Source organism: Diceros bicornis, chromosome 5, assembly GCF_020826845.1.
Source record: "Diceros bicornis minor isolate mBicDic1 chromosome 5, mDicBic1.mat.cur, whole genome shotgun sequence".
Classification (NCBI taxonomy): Eukaryota; Metazoa; Chordata; class Mammalia; order Perissodactyla; family Rhinocerotidae; genus Diceros; species Diceros bicornis.
The window spans coordinates 24,053,566-24,067,719 of NC_080744.1; the positions used below are offsets into that span (position 1 = coordinate 24,053,566).

Consider the following 14,154-nt stretch of genomic DNA (forward strand, 5'->3'; position numbering starts at 1 on the left):
AATTCATTGTTATTGGGATCAATACGAAATTAATACATATTTTGGGTATGGGTTTGCCTTCCTGGCCTGCAGCACTTAGCCAGCACTACTATTCAAGAGGGTCTGATTTATTGTCGTGGGGTCCACATAACATTTCCTTGGATTAAGCATTGCTCTTTACGGTGAAAGAGTGTGACAAGAGCACATGATCGTGAGTTTTACTTGGTCTTATCATAGATTTTATCACTCAGAAGTTCCCAACCTGAGAGATTATTGGAATGATGGGGACAATTTGGGGATGACACTCTTCATGGTTGGGATGATATCCTTTAAAGATAAGCAATATACTTTGAACCAATGGTCTTTATATGGTTCTTGAACCATGATAGGTAAAATACACAGAGCTGGGAACCAAGAGGTGAAACTTAGAGCGGTCTGTCTCACTATAACTCCCAGCTTTTGACTTAGGAAATTTATATTTCCCATTCTCCCAAATTTGCTGGACCTGATTCCTTGGGAGCTTCTACCAAGGACAATGACAGGATTCTGCTAAACCTATGTCACCCTCCCCACTCCTTTACTCCTGCTTCTTAGGACCACACGTCAAATAAACTATCTGTACTCAAGCCTTTATCTCAGGGTCTGCTTTCAAACTAAGACAACAGGTACCAGGAGTGGCCTTAGCAAGTAGAGCTTTAGAATGAGATTCTGGAACACTCACTGATATCCAGGACCCCACTGATGGTGATAAGTGACATGATGAGTAAGGTGGATTCCCCAAAGTTGACCTTGAGACAAAGATGTGTGTGTAAGTGATTTGTTAGGAAGTGCTCTCATGAAGAAAACACTAGGGAAGATAGAAAGTGGGACCAGCACAGGGAGGAGACCAAGTAAGAGTGCCATATCAAGCAAAGTCTCACAGAGGGCAACTTTGGCTCAACCCTGTAGGGGGCTTGACACTAGCATTTGGAGGGCATTTTCAGGTGAGGGGTTGAGGTGATCATGATCTGTGCCCACTGGGAAATCAAGACCTTCTTCTCTCTTCCTCCTTAGGACTCAAAGAGTCCCTTTCATGGAGCACAGCCCTGTCATACATCCAACTGCAACTGGGTCCAAGGATGCTTCTTTGCAGGATGCCAAGAGAATCTGAGACCCTTCTCAGAATCTTCTCACTCTTCTGCCTGTGAGTTCCAGCCTGCACTAAGTTGTGCTTGCTGGTGGTGCTTGAGTGCTTTTCAGAACACTTGGAGATTTAGGTAGCTTGCAGAACAGTTTTATTCTACAAATAAAGTGTTAACTAAGAGCTCAGAAAAAAGTGTGTGGACTGAATTAAGATTTTGATAATGCTCATGTGTTTTATGCTCATGTGTTCTAGCTATAGTAGAATCAATGTCTTCCTGGTGGGAAGAGTGATGCTAGAGAATGTTATTTATCCAATGATCAAAGGTGCTTAAAGAAGGAACTGGGGATTTTGAGCAGGGAAAAGAGCAGACCAAAATGGGGTGGGTGGGGATGACAAAGCTGTGTTATCATTTGAAGGACTGTCCTGGGGAAGAAAGAATTGATCAATAGTGTTTCTTGGATAGCTGTAAGACCAAAGGGAAAGAGCTATGGGGAGATATTTTTCAGCTCAATTTAAGAAACTGTTTTCAAATACCCAGAGCTATCCATAGGTGAAATATACTGCCACAAAAAAATAGTGGATTCCTTAACCCTAGAGTTATTCAGACAGAAGGTGGAAGATCATTTTGCAGGAATATTGTGGAGGAAATTCAAACATCAAATGGGGATTAAAGTAGATGATATTTGCAACCCTGAAATATGATGATTCCTGTCCTTGATGAAACTTTAAGGTGAACTTCAGGAAAACCAAGAGAACTGTCAACAGTCAGGGTCAGAGCAAAAACCAGATGATTAAATATTTAGTGATGGGATGAAACTAATCACTGCTTCTAAGCCAAGTCATATTAGAAGAATATGAGCTCCTATACTTGTAACCAGCCTTATTTGTGACAAATTGCTTTGCTGAAACCAAATAGTTTGTGTTTCAGTTGAATTTAAGTGCAATGACAATTTACTTAATGAGTCTTCTGGGAACAAATTGTTCTTAGAATCAAATTAGCCAAAATGGAAAGGAAAATACTTATAATACTGAAATGTTCCCTTTAAAGCTTAACAGTATACAGTATAGTGCACCAAAACCCCCAAATGTGTGGGCAGTTGTATAGGCAAGAGATATAGCTAGGTATTTTCCATGTCTCTGAGTACAAATGAGGATAAACAGATTTAGAAAATTTGAGAAAATATACTGCTGTAGATTGTAGGGCCACACTTGGCACCTATATAGAGAATCAAGCCCTAGCTCTGAGCTCAGTTACCACATGTGACCTCAAGAGTCTCTTGGATAAATACCTTCAGGAGGAATGGCTGGATCATAAGGTAGGTATATATTTAATTTTCTAAGATTGGGGAACAATATCACACTGTCTTGATTATTATAGTTATAAAATGTCTTGAAATTAGGAAACATTGCTTCTCCAGTTTTGTTCTTTTTTAAAGTTGTTTTGGCAATTCTCAGTCCTTTGCATTTCCATATGAATTTTAGAATCAGTTCATCAATTCCTAGAAAAAAAGCCCACTGGGATTTTGATTGAGATTGCATTGAATTTATAAATCAATTGGGAGAATTGACATCCTAACAATATTGAGGCTTCCAATCCATGAACAAGGTATATCTCTTAATTTATTTAGGTCTTCTTTAATTTCTTTCAACAAAGTTTTGCAGTTTTCATTGTACATGTGGGAGTATTCAAATCTCTGGCTGTAATTGCGGGTTTGTCTACTCCTCACAGTTCTATCAGTTTTTGCTTCATGTATTTGAAAGTACTGTTATTAGGTGCATAAATATTTAGGATTGTTATATACTTTTAATTAATTGAGGGGTTTATCATCATTAAATGAACTTCTTTATTCCCAGTAATATTGTTTACTTTGAAATCTACTTTGTTTGATATTAATATAGCTCCAGCTCTGTTTTATTAGCTAGAATGATATATCTTTCTCCATCCTTTTTCTTTTAACTTATTTGTGTTTTTATATTTAAAATGCATTTCCTGTAGACAGCACATAGTTGGGTATTGTTTTTTTTTTTAAATCCAATCTAATGGTCTTCAACTGTTAATTGGAGTGTTTCAATCACTTACATTTGAATTTGGACTGTAGTTTAGAAAATAATATTAAGATGAATACGGATTTGACAATAATATTGGACTGATGTTAACATTTTCTTCAAATTCACAGCCAATTTGTCATCCATCTCAGCTAAGGAATATTCAAAGTGGATCAAGTTTTTCTGTTGTCTTCTGCCTGCAAATTGCTCAAGATAAAGTAGCATGTCTTTTTGCTTTAACAGTCCTATTCCTAAACTTCATAGGATGCCCTTCTGTTTTCATTTTCATTGTAACATCAACCATGCCCATATCAAAAGAACTTCCTTGCACATTAAAGTTTCTTAGTTCATGGATGAGTTTTATGGATTAATTTGGCTGCTTCTTGGTGATAGAGAGAGTGGTCCCGTAACTCCCTAGTGAGGCATCTTCAAATCAGACTGTAGGCATGAGTAGCTCTAAGAAGTGTTCCTCTGGAGATCTAATTCCATCTCTGGTGTATAAATTCATGTCAACTTCAACCACCCAAGTGGCACTTCTCTGAATTGAGTGTAGGAAACCTAGCCTTGTCTTTAGTTTAGGACCAAGAAGTGGAGAAAATGGTGGGAGGAGGGTGGAGTCAAATTGAAGGTGAGGTGGTGTAGAGTGGAGACAAGCATAGAAAACGATGTCCACATATCTGTGGAGTTGTGACATGGATGTGTGCATGGGCAACTGAGAAGGTTAGAGGAGCAGGGTGTTGGGTATGGTGAAGGAAGTGATGTGATATGAGATAACATTAGAAAGGAAAATTGGAATCTTCAGGAAATTCCTCATTACTGGTTTAAGGCCTGTTTATCTGGAAATGTCTTAATTTCTCCCTACTTTTGAAGGACTGTTTTGCCAGATAATAGGATTCTTGGTTGGCAGTTTTTTTCTTTTAGCACTTTGAATGTATCGACCCACTGTCTTCTAGCCTCCAAAGTTTCTGATAAGAAATCTGTTGATGATCTTATTAAGGATCGCTTGTGTGTGGAGATTAACTTCTCTCTTGCTGCATTCAAGATTCTCTCTTTGTCTTTTGAAAAGTTTGATTATAATGTGTCTCTGGATGGAAGTCTTTGAGTTCATCTTACTTGGAGTTCATTGAGCTTCTCAAATATTTATATTCATATCTTTCATCAAACTTCGCATGTTTTCAGCCATTATTTCTTCAAATATTCTCTCTGTCTCTTTCTCTTTCTTTTCCTTCTAGGATTCCCATGATTCATATGTTGGTCCACTTGATGGTGCCTCCGAGTTCCCTTAGGCTCTGTTCACTTTTCTTCAATCTTTTTTCTTTCTGTTCCTCAGACTCAATAATTTCCATTACCCTATTATCAAGTTTACTGATTCTTTCTTCTGTCTGCTCCAATCTGCTTTTGAATCCCTCTAGTGAATTTTTCATTTCAGTTATTGTACTTTTCAGCTCAAAGATTTTTTTTTTTGGTTTCTTTTTAGTCTTTCTGTGTCTTTATTGATATTTTCATTTCATTCACAAGTTGTTTTTTGACTTTCTTTTCATCTTCGTTTAGTTCTTTGAGCATCTTTAAGACAATTATTTTAAGGTCTTTGTTTAGAAATTCAGAAAAGATGTGAAGACAGCATAGTCAACTTTCAGGTTTTCTGGCATCCCCTTCTCTGCCTTCTCTGCCACTGCTCTGTATCACCTCTCTAGGGTTACTTCCTCATTAGCTTTTAAGTATTCAGTGCCATCTTGCTCACTATCATCTTGCCTAATAACCTTAGAAAGGGTTTGATGTTAGCCATTTACATAAAATTCCATTTTTCTTCGCTTCTTTCCAAACTTGATGATCATTCTCCCCAACTTTAAGCAACAACTATTCTGATTTCTAACTGTTTGTGCCTATCAAAAACAAAATAATCTGATTCCAACTATATGTGCTTATTGTAAATAATAATTGACATTATTCTTTAGGGTAAAGGATTTTCAGCCACTGTGTTCCTTCAATGAGACCTTTGCATTTTTAGCCTTTTATTTGTAAATGATGAAAGGTTTTGCCCCCATCTTAGTTTGGATTGCCCCAAAAGCAGACCCTGAGACCAAAATTTGGGTGTAAGTAGTTTCTTTGGGAGGTGAACCAGGGGAGAATGATGAGGGAGTAGGGAATGAGACAGGGAAGGGAGAAGAGCCAATAAAGGGTGTGTTTAAGAGTGAGTTATCACTGTGGAGCATTATCACCATTGCAGGGCACCCTCTGAGACAGTACGTAGAACACACCCCAGCATTGTCCCACCAAGGGGCAAGCAGCTGGGGTACTGATCCTCCAGCTCCCATCCCTCATTGATCTGGGCTGCTCTATAGGCACTAACTGCCCCCGTGTGCAGAGCACACCACAGTGGCCAGAGAAAGCCCTTAGGAAGGGGGGTACAGGTGTTTGAGTTAGGAAGCATTCAATGTGTATGGAAATTGTCCACTGAAGATGCTTGTAACTTCAATGTGGGCCAAGGGGATAGGGGTACGATACCCACAGAGCCTGCTGCTTTCCCTAACTTTCAGGCACCAAGGGTCTAAACTCATTGTATGAGAGGTAATGATTACTGCCCTGGCACATATCTGTGGAAGGTTGAGTTGTATGAATGAAGGTAGACCAGATATAGTATTTTAAAATGGATGAGGATCTGAGGGTAGAATGAGGACCCCAAGAGCTGGTCTTTCTGCTCAAACACCTGCTGCTCCACGGTGGTCCTTCTCTGTTGTATAAAAGACTGGGGCTCAATTCCTGCTCGTGGACTAACTGTGTATTCTCAGAGTATTTTGTTTCAATCTCTCTAAGTCTTGGCTTCCTCAACTATAGGATTAATTAAACATGAAAACATCAGGCTTACAAATATGTTTAGGAGAAAATGCATGTGAAAGCATTTAGTAATGTGCTCAAAATGCATTTTTCTTTCTTTCCTTACAGCCCTCTATCTTCCTGTCTTTAGCTCCTTCCTTTTTTCCCAAGACTCTCAAGCACACATTTTGTTTTCTGGCAAAGCTGACATTATTTTAGCTGTTATTTTATTTTATTTTATTTTATTTTATTTTATTTTATTTTATTTTATTTTATTTTATTTTATTTTATTATTATTATTTTGGTGAGGAGGTCAGCCCTGTGCTAACATCTACCAATCCTCCTCTCTCTCTTTTTTTTTTTTTTGCTGAGGAAGACTGGCCCTGGGCTAACATCGATGCCCATCTTCCTCCACTTTATATGGGACACCGCCACAGCATGGCTTACCAAGCAGTGTGTTGGTGCACGCCCGGGATCCAAACCAGTGAACCCCGGGCCGCCGCAGCAGAGTGCACGCACTTAACCGCTTGCCCCACGGGGCCGGCCCTTATTTTAGCTGGTTTTAACAATAGATTCATATCACAAGCCCTCTTTTATGATGTCTTTTTATTATTTCTGGCAGTGAAGGTTTTGAACCAGAGTGTGTATCTGGAGCACGGGCTCATAATTAATAGAGGTGTTGTAACACGGTGGCCCCAGAGCTATATGGTGCCTTCACATCAAAAGGCAAGCCTGAGCACTGAGCTCACGCCCCTCAGAGGTGAGGAGAGTAGCAGGCCACCATGATATGCTCACCGGTGATGTAGCTGGCATCTGGAGAACACAGGAAGGACACTAATCCTTCACAGTCCTCAGGCCACCCCACTCTGCATGAAAAGAGGAGATGGTGCTGAGAGTAATGATGCTTTCCCATGAGCTCTGGGCTCCTGTGGGATGCTGTGAAGTCAAGACCCCCATGGGGATGAAAGAAGGGCAGCAAGTGGAGATATGTGGGCTCTGCAGGAACCTTTACCCATCCCAGGGCTAGGCGGATCATCAGATCGCAGAAAGAGGAATGGGTAATAGCCTGCAGAGGGCTGGTGTGTGATCTTTTATCCATCATAAAGTTTCTGAGGTTATGTTAATCCAGATCTAGAAAGGACACTGCCTCACCCACAACCTACTTCTGTACTCCATGGAGTCCCTTCATATGGTCCCAAAAGGCTGAGTCCTCACATAGCTAAAGGCAAAGTCAAAAGATTAGGGCTGCTCATACAGATGGAGCCACATAGGTGTCACATCATGCAGACCTGTGTCTTTGTGGAAGGGCTACTAGGGGACTTTCTGGGCTGGTCCCTCGCAGAAAACTGAAGTCCTGGTTCTGCTGCTGATACCAAAGGACCAGGGCATCAGAAAGAGAGTCCACAGGTCCAGGTCTGAGAGTCCAGGTCACTGTGGGGCATGGCCTGGCTGGGGAAGGTATCCTAGTGCTCAGAGGGGCAGGAGCAGGAGCTGTCCTTGGTCTTTACCACTTGGCTGAAGTCTGTATCAATGACTCCCGGCACCAGGCAGTTCACCGGGATGTTATTTGCTGCCAGCTACGTGCCAGGGTCTTGGTGAGTCCCAGCAGGGCTGTTTTACTGACATTGTAAGCCCCTAGTTTCTGTGAAGAGAAAGGGAAGTAGATGACATATATGGAGAGGAGAGTTTCAATTGAATTTCTAAGCCTGTGCCTGGAAATATATCCCTTCAGCAGCAGCTGCAGAGATCACTGATAATGTCATAAACAAAGTGTAAAAGGCTACCATGTATATTATTTCTGGAGAAGAAAGATCTGAATCATGCATTGATCAAATTTCCATGTAGGTGTGCCCCACCTAGCAATGGCCTGTCCTGGACCTCTCTATTTTTCTTGGAAAATGGGGCTATGCCTTTTCTCCTAATCTAGATAAATAGTTCACACTTGCAGCTTCTGGGCCATACATCCCAACTGAGGAGACCAAAACCACAGAGCTTCTCCTGGGAAGAGAAAGAAGGGGTAAATACAGGTGGAGCCACATAGGAATGGGGCAAATACAGACAGCGGGGGCATGGACAGAAGTGGAGACTGTGAACTATGACAGCAAGCGAGAGGAGTTTAGGCCAGGATTAGAGCCGTGTCCTGCCTTCATTCAACCTGTCTCTTCTGTCCTAGAGCCTCCTGAGGTACAGGACCAACTTTTTGTTTTCATGCCACGCTTGCGCACTCAATATTCACTAAGGAGTACTAGTATGAACGCTTTTATGAAATATAGCCAACATTTGCCTTTATTCCAGACTATTGATCTCTTTTCTGGCTTGAGGGTGTTCTATACCAGGTACACTTAGGAATAACATCAAAAGTACTTCCCAATGGATCCTTTGGAATCTCAATTCCAGAAGTTCCATGTTTCCCCAGCTCTGCGCCAAAATCCTCTGGAAAAGTTTCCCTCAAGGATCCTCAATGCTTCCTCGTCTACCAAGTCTAATGACCTTTGTTCAGACTTCACCTCTCTACCCACCAGTTTACTGTCACATCAAACATTGTAGACAAAAATTTCCCTTCTGGAATACTTGTTTGGTCCTCTTGAGAAATTTGCATTCCTGCCTCTCTTTTTCCCTCAACCTACTCAGTCCCTTTCCCTCATTGTCTATTCTTTCTTGGTCCATAAATCAAGATGCATTTTTTTGTCACTCAGGTATTTTCTCTTCATGCTCTCTTTTAATTTAGGAAGAAGATGAAATGCATAGAATTCTTTTGTTTAGCTGACCCAGAGTCTGAAACTCAAACTCTCACTTTTCTTGTATCACTGGCCCAGCCAAGCCTGTGTTGCACTGAGAAGGTATAACTCAACATCTGGCCCCTCTTGCTCCAGCACCCCTGCTCCATATTTGACACCAAATGACTTCCTCCCCACCCGCTTCTCTGCCATCATTCCCTGTTCTCCATGTGGGGAAGCAGCTGGCTCAGCTGCAGGGCTGGGGCCTTCACGTTGACATTCAGGATCTGAAATCAGAGTAAATGAGGGGTGGGGGAGGGTAGACAGTCAGTCCAGTGTGTGTTCGCACTATGTTAGCAAATATACTGCATTAGAATGTGGGCATCATGGCCTCTAACAATGGGGAATGGGGAGAGTGCTGGCTTTCTTTGACATGCATGGTGGGGAGACATCCTAAAGAGGCAGGAACATGGAGATCAGGCTGAGGATTCTGCAGACAGAAGACCCTAGAGTCTATAGGATGTCTCCCCATGTCTCCAAGGGCACCAGTCAGAAAAGAACGCTCCATCTAGGGCTGAGGAGGCACTGGCCAGATGAGTCTGGGGAAGGCTGGTGTTATGTGCTGAATTGTGTACCACCTAAATTTATACGTTGAAGTCCTAACCTCTAGTACATCAGAATTTGACATTACTTGGAAATAAGGTCATTGCAGATGTGGTAAAGATGAAGTCAGATTGGAGTAGGATGGGCCCTAATCCCAATGAATGGTGTCCTTATTAAAAGGGGAAATTTGGAGACACACACACATGCACACGGAGAACACCATGTGAAGATGAGCGTAGAGATTGAAGTGATGCTTCTATAAGCCAAGGAACACCAAAGGTTGCCAGCAAACCACCAGAAGCCAGGCGAGAGGCATGGAACAGATTCTCTCTCACAGCCTCAGAAGAAACCAACCCTGCTGATGCCTTGATCTTGGACTTCTGACTCCAGAACTGTGAGACAATAAATTTCTGTTGTTTAAGCCACCCGCTTTGTGGTACCTTGTTATGGCAGCCCTAGGAAACTAATGCAGCTGGATTTCAGGGTTATAGCCTTTGGCATTAAGCATCCCTGGGCAAGAAAGGGAGTCATTCCCTCTCTGTGCCCCCTACTTGTAGTGCTTATTTGGTTCCATCTTGGACACTCCCTGCAGACTGGGAGCTCTTGGATGATGAGGACCAGAACTGCAGCTTAGACACTTTTACCTCCATCTCACAGATGGGGAACTGAGTGAGTTTGTGAGGGAATGGTGGGAGCTGAGGACCAGCCCTGGGTGTGTGAGCCGAGATGGAGAGAGGGTCACACAGAAGGTGAGGATGCCGTCTGACTCATCGCACACCAGCTTCCCCAGACCTCACTTTGTCCCAGACCTGCTCACCGCTCCCCAAGGTACTTCCCACCAAAAGAATGACCCCTGCCACACACCCCAGGAAGTCAACACCCCCACAGTATTCCAGGGCCTGCAGGGGAGAAGGGGACATAGAGGACCAGGGTCAGAGACGGAAAGAAGTTCTCTTCTGCAGTGGGAGGTGGTTCCTGTTTGCTGTCCCTGCGGCAATGTCCGGTCAAATCCAGGAGAGGATCGCACCAAGTGAGGATGGAGAGCCATCTCTCTTCATCAGACTCAAAACATCTCACTCTGCAGACATGTGAACCCATTCAGGTGTATGGTGGGCCTGAGGGGTGACCAATGCCGAGCACATGGTTGGCCTTAAATCCTGTGCTGATGCTCTTGAATCAGGTTATAGTTTTAAAATAACCACTCTCCCTCACCATGGCCACCAGCTGCTCCTGGTCCCAGGCCTTCCCACATGGCACATAGTTCCCATCATGCTCAGCCCTTCCCCCTGCAGCACTGCGACTGCCTGGTCCACATTCTGCTGCTTCCAGCTGCTGACCACCACGTGGGCCCTGTCCTGGGTCAGATGCTGGGTGATGGTGAATCCAATCTAGGGAGCAGAGATGGAGAGGATGTGACAATTCCATTTCAGCTGAACCCCTCTCTTCAGGTGTTTTCCTGTCTCTGAGACCCTTTCCCCTACCCTCTACCCTTTAAATCCTCTCCACAGCCCAGAGCCTATAAGCCCTCCCTTTCCTACGGTTGGTCAGAGGACTAGGAGTGATGGGGTGAGTCAGGGCATGAGGCAGCAGCACCAGGGTCACTTGTCACCCTGTGGATTCCCAGCGAGGGGTACTTACCCACTTGTGGACCCCTGTGGTCACAGCAACCATACTGACCAATGTCCCCCTGCTGTTGGCTTCGCTGCTGGTGCTCCTCCAAGAGAGTGAGACTGTAAGGGGCAGGGGGCATGGGCCACTGTTTAAAACATGCTGGCCTCTGTCTGGTCTCTCTCGATGAACTCAGCTCGGGGACGTCTTTGACGGAGGTCATGACAGAGCCAATACGTAACTTCCCACTTTTCCCCTCGATGAGTCCTCTCTATGAGCTAAGTTCAACAACCTCTTTGTGCACCTGCCTTGACCTCTAGCTCCTGGCTCAGACATTGGGACACAATTGGCACGCAGCTGTTTTCTAAGTAACTAAAAATTGTTTGCTTTCTTTAAAATGCCTATACATACAGTTTGTGCTTAAAAAAAAAAGTTCTTAGAAGATACTCTATCTCATAGTTTCTAAACTGTGGTTGGTCTATAAAGAGTTTTTAAGAAGTAGAAAAGCAGAAGTGAGATGAGGGCCATGGCCATGTTTCTGTTTCTGCGCTTAAGCGTGGCCAAAGCACTGCTTGTTCTTTGCAGTGGTGATTCCTCCTCGCTTCCGCCCTCCACATCATGCTGACTGTCTGCTTGGCTGCAGCAACATCTCCTGTAGAACCCAAACTATACAGGTCAGGCAACTCCAGGGGCTGAAATGTTGGGTGAATCAATCTACCTCACCATGCCAGTCATGGTCCTAGGCTCAGGAGATGCCACAGAGATCAAGAGAGACCCAGGGCCTGCCCTCAAGGAGCTCACCTTCTCGTGGGGACGCAGACAGTGAACAAAGAAATACACACCATGTTGCCGACAGATAAGTGCTGGTAAGAAGATTCAAGCAGGTCTAGGGAGGGAAGGCAACACGCACTGCTTTACAAGAGGGTCAGAGAAGGCTTTTTGAGGTGGTGACTTCTGTGCAGACACCCAAATGATGTGAGTGGGAGAGCAAGCCTTGTGAGCACCGGGACTCCCACCTGGTCGGTATGAAGTCCAGTGTTCTTTGTCTATACCACTGTCACATGTGCTAAAATAAGTGCCGGAGCAAGCAGTGGCCCCCACACTTTTTGCTCATAAACCCCTGGAAGGATTCCGGAAAGCTGGTTCAACCCTCACATATTCTTGAGTTAACATCTAAATTTAAATCATTGTAAAGGAAGTAATTTCTAGCGTATTTTAAATATTCTTATTTTGAAATAAAACTGTTATATTACTCTCTTAAATGTATCCAATGGGACCTAAATACCATAGCAATGTGATATCCATCATTATTGGTTTTAAAAAATACATGAATATCCAGTCCGCAGCTTCATGGGAGGAGCTAGGCATGACCCATGGCCCTGGTGTATTCTCCTGGAGCTGAGGGCTGTGGTGGCAGCTCTTAATCCATCAACTGCCTGATTGTGGCTGAAGTAGCAACTCCCTTGGCAGTCATTTCTGCTACGACATCTGGGGATCAAAGCATTCCCAGTGCTGGCATCTTCTTTCTTTAAAAATTTTTTTATTGTGATAAAATATACACAACATAAAAGTTACCATTGTAACCATTTTTAAGTGTACAGTTCCGTGGTATTAAGTACATTCACATTGTTGTGCAATCATCACCACCATCCATCTCCAGAACTTTTTCATCTTCCCCGATGGAAACTCTGTACCCATTAAATAGTAACTCCTCACTCTCCCCTCTTCCCCCTGCCTCTTATTTCTTTTAAAAAAAGTATTTTGTAAAGTGTCAGAATCTTGTTATACAACAAAACATTTACCACAAGTTAAATAGAAATGTTTCCTGTTACAGAATTGATGAGCAACAACTTTGCTGACATTCAGTCAACTTGCAGAAGTGCCTGGTGTCCTGTCCCCCAGCTCCATCTCTCCCTCCTCCTGCTCATTAACACCCTCTCTAAGGTTCTCCCCCAAAAGGTTCACAGTTAAAAGGTGAAACTGATGTCACTGCCTTTTTGGGGAGGCGGTTGGAATGGCTGTTTCAGAAGCCTCTCTGTTTTTCCCTTGCCTACCTGTTGTCTGCGGAAGGCAGCCTGATGTGGTGGAAAGAAAAAGTGATGGTGAGTCAAGAGGTCTGATTTACTTACTTGACCCCACCACTAATTACGTGTCTCTTTTTGGCTGAATTACCTACTTCTCAGGCTATAGTTTCCTAAATTATTAAGTAAAGAGCAGAGCGAAGTGTTTGAAGAGTTTAAAATTTGGTTTGGTGGTCTGCTCTTCCCTATGTGGGCCTCTTTCTTTGAAATCTCAGAGAGATTCTCCTCCCTTTTTTCAAGTCTTTCACTGTATTTATCCTCATTATTCACTCACTCCCCTCAAACCATGTCAATCTTGAAATATTAAAAATATAAACTTTCGCCACCCAGAAAACTCCATAAAACATTTTTTTCTTTGCTCTTCTAGTTGAGGTTAAACCCCTACTTTTTTTTTTTTTTAGCTCAGTGGCTAGAAGTGTGAAGAAAAACACTGTAAAATCCAAAGAAAATGGAAACACTAATTCAAAAAGATATACGCACCCTCATGTTCATTGAAGCATTATTTACAATAGCCAAGAGGTGGAAGCAACCTAAGTGTTCACCGATAGATGAATGGATAAAGAAGTTGTGGTATAATATCCGTACAATGGAACACTACCTGGCCATGAAAAAGAATGAAATCTTGCCATTTGCGATAACATGGACGGACCTAGGAGGTATTATGCTAAGTGAAATAAGTCAGACAGAGAAAGACGAATACCATATGGTTTCACTTATATGTGTAATCTAAAAAACTAAACAAACAAAACAAAACAGAAACAGACTGATAGATACAGAGAACAAGCTGGTGGGTGTCAGATGGAGGATTGCGTGGAATAGGTAAAGGGATTAACAGGTACAAACGTCCAGCTTTAAAATAAATAAGTCACGAGGATGTAATGTACAGCATAGAGAATATAGTCAATAATATTGTAATAACTTCGTATAGTGACAGTTACTAGACTTATTGTGGTGATCATTTCATAATGTATATAAATGTTGAATCACTATATTGTACACCTGAACTAACATAATATTGTATGTTAACTAAACTTCATTAAAAAAATAATAACAAATAAAAAAAATAAAATGCCAACGATTTTTCTGTTAAAGGTGCGGGTTAGGATTCATCTTTGGGGAACAGAGGCCTTGCTTTTTTGACATTGTGAAAATATTTCTATGGGCCTTTTGATTATGTAAAACC

At 42.6% G+C, this 14,154-nt stretch overlaps 1 pseudogene; it reads right to left on the reverse strand.

The window, feature by feature from the left end:
* Positions 1 to 6,716: 6,716 nt before the first annotated feature.
* The window catches only part of LOC131405280 (dehydrogenase/reductase SDR family member 2, mitochondrial-like), an 84,839-nt pseudogene continuing 77,401 nt past the window's right edge, over positions 6,717 to 14,154 (reverse strand).